General features: G+C 39.1%; 1 pseudogene; it reads left to right on the top strand.

Moving 5' to 3' along the window:
* The first annotated feature begins 5,038 nt into the window (after positions 1-5,038).
* Positions 5,039-12,634, top strand: part of LOC119472928 — a 23,286-nt pseudogene continuing 15,690 nt past the window's right edge.

Here is a 12,634-nt window from a genome sequence, read left to right as displayed (position 1 = left end):
AAAAAAAAAAAAAAAAAAAAAAAAAAAAAAAAAAAAAGAGTTGTGTCATGACAAGGATCTTTTTTCTTGCCTCAATGGTTTTGGTTGCAAAGCAGTTCCAATACTCTGGGTGTTGCCCATGTCAGGGTCTGGTAAGAGTTCCCCACAGAGTGTTTCCTGTCCTTTTGCACGGCAAGTGCCAGCCACAGTCTTACTGCACAGTTGAGTGAATCAACTGATGCTCTATCATATAAGAAATGCCATGCTAAATAGGCATGACACAGGTAATAGTTTTGCCATTTTCATCTATATATTATAACATGTTATTTTCTATGATGAGGTCTTTATAAGCAAGACAATATGTTCTTCAATTTCCTGTTCTTGTCTCATTGATTTCTCTATTTTTATTCAAAATTCTCCTGTATGCATGTTTTTTGTCAAAGTGACCACAATGTAAGTTGAGAGCAATGTAAAACAGAAACTTTGAAACAGGCGGCCATGAGACAAGATGCTGTTTTGTTGGGAGAAATACAATTAGGGAAAGATTTTTGTGTGTGTGTGCTATCGCCAGTTTGATTTATTAAGATTTTAGTAAGGTACTTCTGAATGGCTACTTCTGATCACCTTGCTTTATTTATATTGACTCAACTCCATATTGTCTCAATATTTGTTCTTGACATTTCTGTGCATCATTTACATTCCAGAAATAAGGTAGTCCTTGTCTTGAGAGAGCTTGTATTAGTCTGTTCTCACGCTGCTAATAAAGATATACCTGATGCTAATTATATATATACCTGATGGTAATTTATAAAGGAAAGCGGTTTAATTGACTCACAATTCCACATGCCTGGGGAGGCTTCACAATCACGGCAGAATGTGAAGGCGGAGCATAGCCACATTCGTATATGGCAGCAGGCAAGAGAACATGTGCAGGGAAATTCCTTTCTATAAAACCATCAGATATTGTGAGACTTATTCACTATCGCAAGAACAACATGGGAAAGACATGCCCCTATGATTTCATTACCTCCCACTAGGTCTTTCCCATGACATGTGGGAATTATGGGAGCTACAGTTCAAGATGAGATTTGGGTGGGGACACAGCCAAACCATATCAGAGTTCATGTCTTAGGTTGGAATATAGAGAAGCAAACAAAAGTAACCACAATAATGTTATATGTTATAATAAGTTGTAATGTTTTGTGTTATATAAAATACAAAGGTACAGGGTGGTTGATTATTTCTGGCTTAGAATAGGTAGCTGAGGCAAGCAAAATGAAAAGGGGCATTTCAGACAGAGGGAAATGTAGGTGAGAAGGATTGAGGCTGGAATGTGCACAGGATGTTCAGGAAAACAACAGTGAGTGATGGGGGGCATGGGGGAGTGATGGATGGAGGCACAACTAGAGAGGTGAATTCATGTGAATTGTAAAGCGGATTTGTTTACTGTGCTAAGACGTTCAGGTACTATCTGTAGCGGGTGGCGAGAAGCCATCAAGAGTTTTAATGGGTTTCAATGAGTGCACAGAAATGAGGCTAGAATGTTCACAGAACGTTCAGGTAAATAATAGTGAGTGATGGGAGGGTGGGGGAGAACAGACGAAGGCGTATTTGGAGAGGCAGGCTCAGGCAAGGTTGTAAAGGGGCTTTGTTTACTGTGCCAAGATGTGCAGGTACTATCTAGAGGGGATGGTGAGAAGCCATCAAGAGTTTCACATGGGTAGGTGTCATGGTAAGATGTGTGTTTTAGAAAGACACTCATGCAATGTGGGAGGCTAATGGAAGAAGAGTGATCCAGGAAATGGGCTGCTGAGCACCTTCAGGACTGATTCAGGCAGTGGAGGTGGAAAAGGGGAGATGGATGTGAGAGACTGTACAACAGATCTCCGTGACCTCACTCTTCAGAGATGATGACAACATAACGAGAGATAGTAGAAGAGTAGCATGCCAGAGTGTGTGCATAATTGTCCACCGTGTCCTCAGACTCAGTTTGCTTCTTGTTTGTTATGCACAGCACCCTAAGACACTGCAGGTTGTGAATTTTATTCTATTTGCCCATGATTTGTAATTACTTATTATTTTAGACTAGATCAGAATTTGTGATGAAGAAGATAGCTGGGTACAATTTGACTTGGCCCCATCTATTTTAAAAAAAGGAAGATTTCCTAAGAAAATTTAAAGTTTTTTCTTTTTAAAACTCTTTTTTATTGAGATAAGATCTCACTCGGTTGCCCCAACTGGAGTGCAGCTGTCCTGTCGTAGCTCACTGCAGCCTCAAACCCCTGGATTCAAGTAATCCTCCCACCTCAGCCTCTTGACTGGCTGGACTTCAGCTGTGCACCACCATGGCCAGCTAGTTATTTTTTTTAATTATTAATTTTTTGGTAGAGACAGGGTCTGTCTGTGTTGCCCAAGCTGGTCTCTATCTCCTGGACTTCAGCAATCCTCCTGCCTTGGCCTGCCAGAATGCTGGGATTATAGGTGTGTGTCACCATGTTCAGCTAAAGATTTCTTCTAAAGATAGCAGTTTTGGGCCTTTAAAAAGCATGAAAGGCCACAGAAATGTAGCATGTGCCAAGTTCCCCATCCATGCAGGAGCCATACCACTGTCCTCTCCTCTCCTGCTCTTCACCCAGGTTTCTCTTCTGTGGTTGCTAAAGAAGCCAGTGGGGCTAATATTAGACATATTAGAAAAACTATGGGTTTGGGAGTGAGAAAAAAGGAAAGATATTCTCCCTAAGAATATAGGGAGAGGTGGAAGGAACCACAGCTTCAAAATCCCCTGCCAATTTAAATTTTGTTCTTAGGGACATTCCAGCACAATGGAAAGAGAGAGGGATTTGCTACTAAGAAAGTAAGACAAGAGTGCTAACATTTTTTACGGTTTTGTTGTTGTTAGAATGAGGAAAATAAAGCTAAGTAACTTACCCGATGTTACAGAACTAGTAAACAATCTACTGTTGTTGATTGAGGCTTGAACCAACCACAAGGCTTCCTAAAGAATGGAAGATTTCGGGGAAGGCATGGGGATTGACACCTGTCATCCCAACACTTTGGGAGGCTGAGGCGGGTGGATTGCCTGAACTCAGTAGTTCAAGATTAGTCTGGGCAACATAATGAGACCCTGTCTCTACCAAAAATACAAAAAATTAGCCAGCCATAATGGTGTGCACTGCAGTCCCAGCTACTTAGGAGGTTGAGGTGAGAGGATCACCTGAGTCCAGGAGGCAAGGGTTGCAGTGGGCTGAAATTGTGCCACTGCACTCCAGCCTGGGCAACAGAGCAAGACCCCATCTAAAAAAAAAGAAAAAGAATAGAAGTTTTGTTGTTGTTTTTGCTTTTTTGTTTATTTTTTGAGACGGAGTTTCACTCTTGTTGCCCAGGCTGGAGTGCAATGGCGTGATCTTGGCTCACCACCACCTCCGCCTCCTAGGTTCAAGTGATTCTCCTGCCTTAGCCTCCTGAATAGCTGGGATTACAGGCATGCATCACCATGCCTGGCTAATTTTGTAGTTTTAGTAGAGTTGGGGTTTCTTCATGTTGGCCAGGCTGGTCTCAAACTCCCGACCTAGCCTGCCTTGGCCTACCAAAGTGAAGAATGGAAGATATTTAAGAAAGAGAAAGGTACTTCTGTGGTACTTATGAGAACAAGGAAGACAACATCAGAGCTTAAGAAAATGCCAAACTGCACACTAACTAATATTTGGGGATCCAAAATGTAAAACAAACTTAGAAAGATGAAAATCATATGGATTAAATCTTTCATGAATGACTAAAATTAAGCACACCCTCTCAGTCCCTGGTCTTCTTTACTCTGTACTCTTATAAACTTATTTTTAAAAATTTTAGCTTACAGATGTACAGGATTATCACTTCTATTTTTGTCTTTTTAGTGGTTATTTAACTTAAAAGCCCAAACTATAAATTATGTTTAATGCAAAGACATATCGAATAGCTGGTTCTAGATACATAACTCCAGATTAGAGATCTGATCAATAATACAGTCACATAGAAATAGCAAAAACATGGCCTGCCTGTTGACCTTAGTTTCAGCTGGAATTACTAGGGATTTAATAAAAGATGAATAACTTATCCCCATCATCATCATCCACATTACCACTAATATTGATCAAGCATATCAAGCATCCTAGGAACTGTATAGTATATGATTTAATCATCATTATCACCCTGTGAGAAGGTGTATTGCAATCTCTTGTCACAGACACATTAACCATGACTTAAGGACTGTAGCAGAGGCTTTTGGGGCACCATGCTACATGCTCTGCTACACCTGATATCAGTCTATTTTGGTTATACAGTTCCATGCATGTTGCCTAGGTCCCACATCAATTCATTAGCATTTAACTAATGGGGGCTTCCCTACAATTGTTAATATGGCATTGAGATAGTGCATGCTATGGCAACATGCTGGCACACTTTATTCTTTCCATAGGATGGGTTTCAGAGCCAAAGTCACCTCCATGGAGTTAGCTAATTGGTTAAGGACATCAACATTACTCTGCTTTGCTGCCTCGGGAAGCTTTGAAGCCTCAGGAAGCTTCTCAACCATTTGACAGTCTGTAAGTGTAGGGGAGCTAATTACCAGAGGGACCTCTCAGCCAGTGAGGGCAGGAATCAGGGCTGAGACAGCTTCTGAGATGTAATCTATGCATAGTTCCTTAGAAGGTCCCCAGACATTGAGTCTCAGTTGCCCCCAGTAGTTGTAACCAGATAATTTGCATGTTCTTTATTGGCTTCTCTTTTTGCCAAGTCTCACTTTTCTCATTTCTGCTTCACAGGATCACCTTTGAAGTAAACTATCTTTACCCAAGTTATCAGAAGAACCCAAAATAAGGCAGATATATTAAGTAGCTTGCCCAAAGACATTCAGCAATTGGCAGAGCCAGGATTTGAACCCAGAAAGTCTGTTTTCAACACCTCTGGTCTTAGGCACTGTCCTGAGGAACTTGGGCTCTAATGCAACAAAATAGACACCTTGTTATATAAACTCCAGAGAGTCACATGAAGAGTAATTTACTTAAGAGTACTAAGTCTAGTGATGAATAAGTGTAATCTTCATGCCTACATCTGGGACAGTAGTAAGAATCCATTCAAGGTGGAAGGTAATATAAAACTGGAGTAGTTATCAGGTTTGGAGGTAAATTTTAGACAGTCTTTGCAGACCTGTGTTCTGGTTCTGACTCTACTACCAAAAACACCTGTGATTTGGGCCACGTTTTTGAACTCCTCTCCTCATCTGTAAGATGAAGATAACACTTCTCACCCAGCCTGCTGCCTGGGACTACCGAGAAGCCCAAGGGAGATAGTGTACCTGAGAGTTCTCTGACTCTCATAAATCACCTGGCTATTATAATAAATTACTATTATTTACACTCTGACTCATCACCCTTATCAATTTGTATGATTATTTCTGCATATGTTATGCAACAGGCACCATGAACAAACTTTTCAAGGGATACGGGAAATAGTGTATCATATGACCTTGCTGTAACATTAGTTACAAGAGAGTGAAATTGAATATAGAACAGATCTGATTTTGAGCCTCTCTAAGAAATAGCACTTTATTAATGAGAGCTTCCATATAATTGTTAATATGGCACTGAGATAATGCATGCCATGGATTCCAGGGCCAAAGTCACTTTTTTGGAGTTAGCTAATTGGTTAAGGAAATAAGTTAACTCTTCCAGACCATTATACTTAGTACCAATTAGTGTTAATGGATACTAATAAAGAATGGGCTGAAACCAACCTAAGGACATTTAATAAGATAAATGTAAAATCATAAACCTAGGGACAAGGAATTTTAGAAAAGGAACACTGGTCATCTCATGGTTTGGGAGAGCCCAAAAAATATTACTTTGTGCTGAAGCAACTGAGAAATAAGATAACGAAGAAAGACAGTTGGGATCAAAACTATCACATTATTACTGATTAAGCTGATAATGAAGAAACTGGTTTAAGCATACAGGGAAGTGGTCCTCCCAATTGGGAACCCTATTGGACTACTGCAGACCTCCCAACTGGAAAAAAATGCTTGCAAACTTAGAGCATGGGGAGAGCAGGCCAGAATATATGCTTTTGGTAGCCTGTTTATTCCTGAAGAAAGAGGAGAGTGTGTAGCAAGTTGGTGACTCTGCCAGGGCTGAAACCCAGTACCGTTCTCTTGATTTATGTTTTTTTAAAAGGTGCAAAATCAGAAAAGTAGAGACCTCCTGATTTATTAGCATTGCATCTGAAAAAAGTTTGAGGTGGGATTGTTTCGTTGACTACCACCTTAATATGAAACAGTCTGTGATGGGTGTGACTCTAATATAGTAGCATTTCTGGTGTCTCTAAAACTGAGATGAGGATTGTACTCAACTTCAGAAGCCACATTTAATAGGAGGATTGAAAATATAAAAAATACAGAAGGATACCATGAGGACAGTAAGAGGCTGAAACAGAACTGGAGTTTAAAAAGCGCTCTAAGAAAAGAGGAAGGACACTTGTTTCTGCAGAGCTCCGGAAGAAAGAAGGCAGAAACCAAGACCAGTGGCAGAAAGCTGAATGAAGGCAGTAACAAGTCAATAGACGGAAGAACTTTCTAATTTAAAAAACTGCTTGCAACACACACACACACACACATACACACACACACACACACACACGGACACATACCCCTAAGCAGTGAGTGGGATGCAAATTTGATCATGTTTTCTCCATTTGATCCTGTTTCCCCTTGTCTAAAACTACTGAATTGTTCCCCAGTACTCGTAGGATAAAGACCAAGTTCCTTAACAGAGTTTAAAAGGCCCTTTGGGGACAGGCCCATCCTTGGTGTGCAGCCCCACCCTGCACCTGGACCCTTTGGTTCACCAATGGTAACCATACTGACTTCCCTGCAGCACCTTGTGCACAGGAGCCTCCTCCTCACCTGTTGAAAGTGTCAGTCCTTCTTCCTGGGTAGTCTTCCTTCATTTCTACATCAAGCCAGCTTGTATTCATTCTTCAGCTCTCAGTTTACCCATCCTCTGGGAGAGCTTCCTGACCAACAGCTCATTTTGCCTCCATGTGCTCTGTGCACTATCCTTCTTAAGCATTTATCAGAGTAGTGCCTTTACTTTTGTTTTGTTTTGTTTTTATTATGGTAAAATATACATAACATAAAATTTACCATTTTAGCCACTTTTAAGTGTATAACTTCATGGCATTAAAGACATCCACATTGTTGTACAGCCATACCATTATTCATCTCCAGAACCTATTCATCATCCCTTACTGACACTCTATACCCCTTAAACAATAACTCCTCATTCCCCCTGCCCTCAGCCCCTGCAACTGCTCTTTCACTTTCTGTCTCTATGAATGTGACTATTCTGGGTGCTACTTTTTTCATTTGACTCTTTCATTAACGTTTCTCTTCCCTACTAATCTATGAATTCCATGGGTACAGGGAATGTATATTTGCTCACAATATCCCAGAGCCTACCGCAGTGCCTGGCATATAGATCTCCTGAAGGAAGGAGTGGAGGAAAGGAGACGAGGAAAGAGGAAGGAAAGAGTTTCTTGAAACTGGAAAATCTTAAGCAGAAAATATTAAGGATCATCTTTGAGGAACATGGTTGAAAATATTTCTGCACTGATTGGCTAGATTGAACTAGATGAAGTTATTCAGCAAGTATTTACTAAGTGCATACTGTGTTCTAGGTGCGAGGTACAAGGGATACTGTACTGAACCAATCTGTGCACTGGTGTGTAAGGTACATTTCAATTCTTAGAACTGGTGATTAAATGGAGCAAGTCCATTTAATACCATGCGACAGAAAAAATAAGAACGTACAGCATTCTGGACCAGGTTTTCATCACAAATTGCAGTGATATCTAACTTCATTAACTACATATTCTTGACCTTGAATATTGGAATTACTTTTTATGGTAAGCCATAGCTATGATTTACAAAGGATGGGAGGAGAATTAAGTTCATGTCTTGTGGAAAACAACTGTGAGAACTAAAATAAAGAACCATTCCAGTGATTCAGACCAACACTTTTTAGTAACCACTAATTACGCAATTAAATAAAGCTCATCTGAGTTTGTTTCCACTGAGTGCTTCCAAAGAGTTCAAATATGTGAGAACAGAGAGAAGAAAAATTCTAATTCCCTTTTCCTGGGATGTTGTCAGCAGTAAAAGTCTCCATTTAGAAGCAATTGCTTTAAAAATTTTTAACTTTGGTGTTCTAAAACTGTGTACTCGTGATGAAAGAATGAAATCAGACTTGCAGCTCTTTCTGTTGGGAGAGGCAGAGGCAGATTGGATCATGAAGGAACGGAAGGATTGTGAAGGAAAAGGCCAGAGATGATTCTGAGCTTAAAGAGCACAAAATGAACCCCTTGCTGATATTTAATTTCCCTGTGCAATTTGTTATTTTATTATTTTCTTGCTGGCCTATTCAGAGTCGCTGGTGAGACTCATCCATTGTTATTAAATACATTCCCACCATCGCTGACCTTGGAGCATGCTGCCTAGCGATAGCTATGTGAGAAGCAGCTTACAGGAGAATTAGTGCCACAGTGCATGGCCTCTGCCCTTGGGACATTCGGTTTGGGATCCACATTTGAAGTCACTGCTGTCTCTGTCCCCATTGTTTCCACTTGCAGTCTATGCCCTTGTCCTCTTCTTGTACATCAGCAAGAGTTTTGTGTGTGGGAAGAGTAGTGTTGTATCTTAAGATAAGGAATATCAGATCAGACTAGTCCACAAGATGCATAAAAAGTAAAAACGTGGAAAGAGACTGAAGACACAATTGGAAGAGAAGATAATGGAGTGAGATTTTGGAGGAGGTGGGAGGGGTGAAACAAATGCTCATTCATCTGAAAAGTCATTTTAAGACTGAGCTCCAGAGGGCTGCCAAAAATGCTCAGGATTCTCTAAGTTGGCAACTGTTCAAATGTGCAACTCCTCTATATTTGTTTCTTTTCATCAAAGTAATTTAGTAAAATAACAATAATTCAAGAGAAATTTACCATTCATCTTTTAAAATAGAGCTATTCAGAATGCAAATCTAAACTACACTTGCTTCAGTGCTTTGAAAATGTTTGGGTTCTCATTAATTTTGACCTGAGTTGATTAGTATATTTAAGAGCCATATTATATAAATGTAGTTTTATAAATTCCTATGTAATATAATAAGCATGACAAAAAATTTATTAACAATTTAGGTATATCCAAATGGTTAAATATCTAAATACAGTTTATATCAAGGTAACCATCTGGATATACCTGAATACTTTTTAAAAAATGTAGAAAAGTAGCTTTCAAATTAATGGTGAAGGTATAGGATGCCAACTTCTGTGGCTGTCAGAATCTTAAGATTCACTGTCTCATTCTATTGTTTTTCAAACCAATTACATGACCTAACTGAGGAAATGTGACATTAACTAGGCATTTGAGAGTGGCTAATTTGGTATATGTGTCTTTGTACTTCAAAAACACCCTTTGTATTATGAGAAGCTTCTAACATGTACAAATAAGAAGATGGTAATACTGTCACATTCCCATTGCCCACCTTCAACAATCTTGTTTCAGCTGCACCCCTACCCATCATTCGCCCTGCAAATTATCTTGAAGCAATGCACAAATATCATTTTCTTTTGTCTGTGTCTATGGATTACAATGTTAACTATTAATATCACTGCTTACTTCCTAGAATTGACTGATCTGGAGTTTGTTCTATCACCATTTCTAAACTGAATTGTAACTTTTACCTTTAGTAACTGATTGTGGCAAAGGTGCAGTTATGCACTATAGGTGACTAGGTAGCCATCCAGGGATCAAAAGTTCTTCATATTCATTCTCTCTCTCCATTCTTTATCTTCCCAAACCACATGCTTCCTAAGCCAAGGTTATTCTAGCAAATCCCACCTCTCTGACACCAACTGAAATGGGAAAAACAGTTTTTTTTTTCTATTATATTCTTACTCTACACTCACCACACTTCACTTCTGACCACCAATTGTGTAGGGATCTTTTTCACACGAAGAAATTCCCTAGTTCTCTGCAGACACTGACTGGGCATTCTACAGCTTAACCCGATTTTAACACTATCTACCTGGAAATGGCTTCGGAGCCCACAGGTTAAGGGCTCAGTCCCACAAATAAAGATGGAACCCACTTCGGATGTGCTGATCGCAGCTTGTCATCTGCCTTTCTGGCTGATCAGAATCAGAGGTCCATATGACCTCCTGCTGGTTCAGTCATTTGCAAGCAGCTTATAGAACTCAGGAAAACAGTTTAGGAGTCAAATTTTGAACTAGAAGCAGTATATAAAACTAGATTATCAGATTATTACAAAGGATATACTGAAAGATAGAAATGAAAAGCCAGATGAAGAGATACATAGGGAGAGGTCCAGAAGGGTCCCAAGCACGGGACCTCCTGTCTCTATGAAGCTTCCGAGTGTGCTGCCCTCGTGGCACATGGATGTGTTCTTATTCACCACCCAGAAGCTCTCTGAACTTCATTCATTTGGGTTTTTATGGAAACTTTATTGCAACATGATTGATTAAATCATTAGCTATTGGTGATCAACTCAACCTTGAGCTCCTCTCCCCTCCTTGAAGGTGAGTGCTGGGGCTGGAAATTCCAACCGTCTAATCACGTGGTTGGTTCTCTTGGCAACCAGACCCCATCCTTTGGTTATCTGGAGGCTTTCCAAAAATCACCTCATTAACATAAATTTATGTATGGTTGAAAGGGGCTTGTTATGAATAATACAAGGTGCTTCTTTCACTTTTTTCATTCTGGAGCTGTTTCAGGAACCAAGGGCAAAAAATCAAATATTATAACAATGAGATACTACCATGGCTCCAATAGCTTAGGAAATTTCAAGGGTTTTAGGGTCTGTGAACCAAGAACTGTGGATGAAAACCAAAACATATACTTCTTATATCACATATCATACAACCCTACACAATAAATATTATCTTCACATTTCACATGGAGAAACAAACATAAAGAGAGGAAGGGACTTCCCCAGAGAGAAATATAAAGTAAATTGAAATGAAGTCAATTTAAATCATTTTGTGAATGTAAAACAGAGGTGAAGCATAAATGACATTTGATATTTTAATTAAATTCAGAATTTAGGTCTGAGAATGAAAGATTAAAGATTCCTGTCTGAATTAAATCTTAAGACTTATTTGGTGGACATAGTTGATCAAAACTATTATTGATTTTTTTTGATACATTTGCATTTCCACTGTAATTACACTTTAATCAGAAAGAAACTTTGCAGGACTTGGGAGCTAGAGGCTAAAGATTTCCAAGCATCAAGCCAGGACTACCAGAGCTGCTAGTTTAACAGAATGTTACACTGCATTGCACAAGACATCTTTCTTCACCAGAATTTTTTCTAGTAGGTATTTACATGAGTAGTCACTCATTTTATTGAGGTTTGGTTTCTTATGTGACTCTGATTTTTAAGAGGGAAGATAAAAAGAGAATGAAAAGCAAGCAAAGTTGGGATAAGCATTTCTTAACTTGTCACTTACTTAGGCATAAATGTCCTAATATCATTTATGTTACAAAGAAGCTGGACCAGCACCAAGCAGGGAAGGTACATGATGAGCCTGGAACATTCTGTGCAGGAAAATAAAGCAAAACCCACCCAAATCATTGGAGCACATCAAAAGATTTGGCAACTGTACTTTGGTGATGTAAGATAATTTTCTTGTCCTGAGTAAATTCACTCTGAAATATTTGGGGGCATTAGTATTAAGGAGTATGATGGTTAATTTTGTGTCAACTTGGAAGTGATTTTGGATGAGTCCATTTAAATGGATGGACTTTTAGTAAGCAGGTTGCTTATAATGTGGGTGGCCCTTATGCAATCAGTTGAAAGTTTGAATAGAACAAAAAGACTAGCATCCCCAAGCAAAAGGAGATTATCCAGCAGATGGCTTCAGAGTGGAATTGCACCATTGGCTCTCCTGGACCTCAAGCCTGCTGACCCATGCCAAAGGTTTGGTCTTACCAGTCTCCATAATCATGTGAGGATCAAAATGGGATTTCGATCTTGATTTCTTTTTTAGATTGTTCACTGTTAACAAATAGAAATTTCACTAATTTTTGTATTTCATATTCTGCAACTTTACTGAATTTGTTTATCAGTTCTGATAGTTTTTTGGTGGAGATTTTAGGTTTTTTCAAATATAAGATAATATCATCTGCAAACAAGGATAAATTGACTTTTTCCTTTCCAATTTGGATGCCTATTCCTTCCTTCTCTTGTCTGATTGCTCTAGCTAGGACTTCCAGTACTATGTTGAATAAAAGTGGTGAAAGTGGGCATCCTTGTCATGTTCCAGATCTTAGAGGAAAGGCTTTCAAAATTCTCATTCAGTATGCTACTAGCAGTGGGTCTGTCAAATATGGCCTTTATTATGTTGAAGTATCAACTGGTTTTTTAGCATCAATTGGAATTATCGTATGGTTTTTGTCTTTAGTTGATCTTGTGGGTCACACTGATATTTTTGTATGTTAAATCAACCTTGTATCCCTGGGATAAATCCTACTTGGTCATGATGAATGATCTTTTAAGTATATTGAATTCAGCTTGCTACTCTTTTGTTCAGGATTTTTGCATCAATATTCATG

This window comes from Cebus imitator, unplaced genomic scaffold (genome assembly GCF_001604975.1).
Source record: "Cebus imitator isolate Cc_AM_T3 unplaced genomic scaffold, Cebus_imitator-1.0 Scaffold124, whole genome shotgun sequence".
Lineage (NCBI taxonomy): Eukaryota > Metazoa > Chordata > Mammalia > Primates > Cebidae > Cebus > Cebus imitator.
The sequence above is the reverse complement of the archived record's forward strand: the minus strand, read 5'-3'. Positions and strand labels throughout refer to the sequence as shown.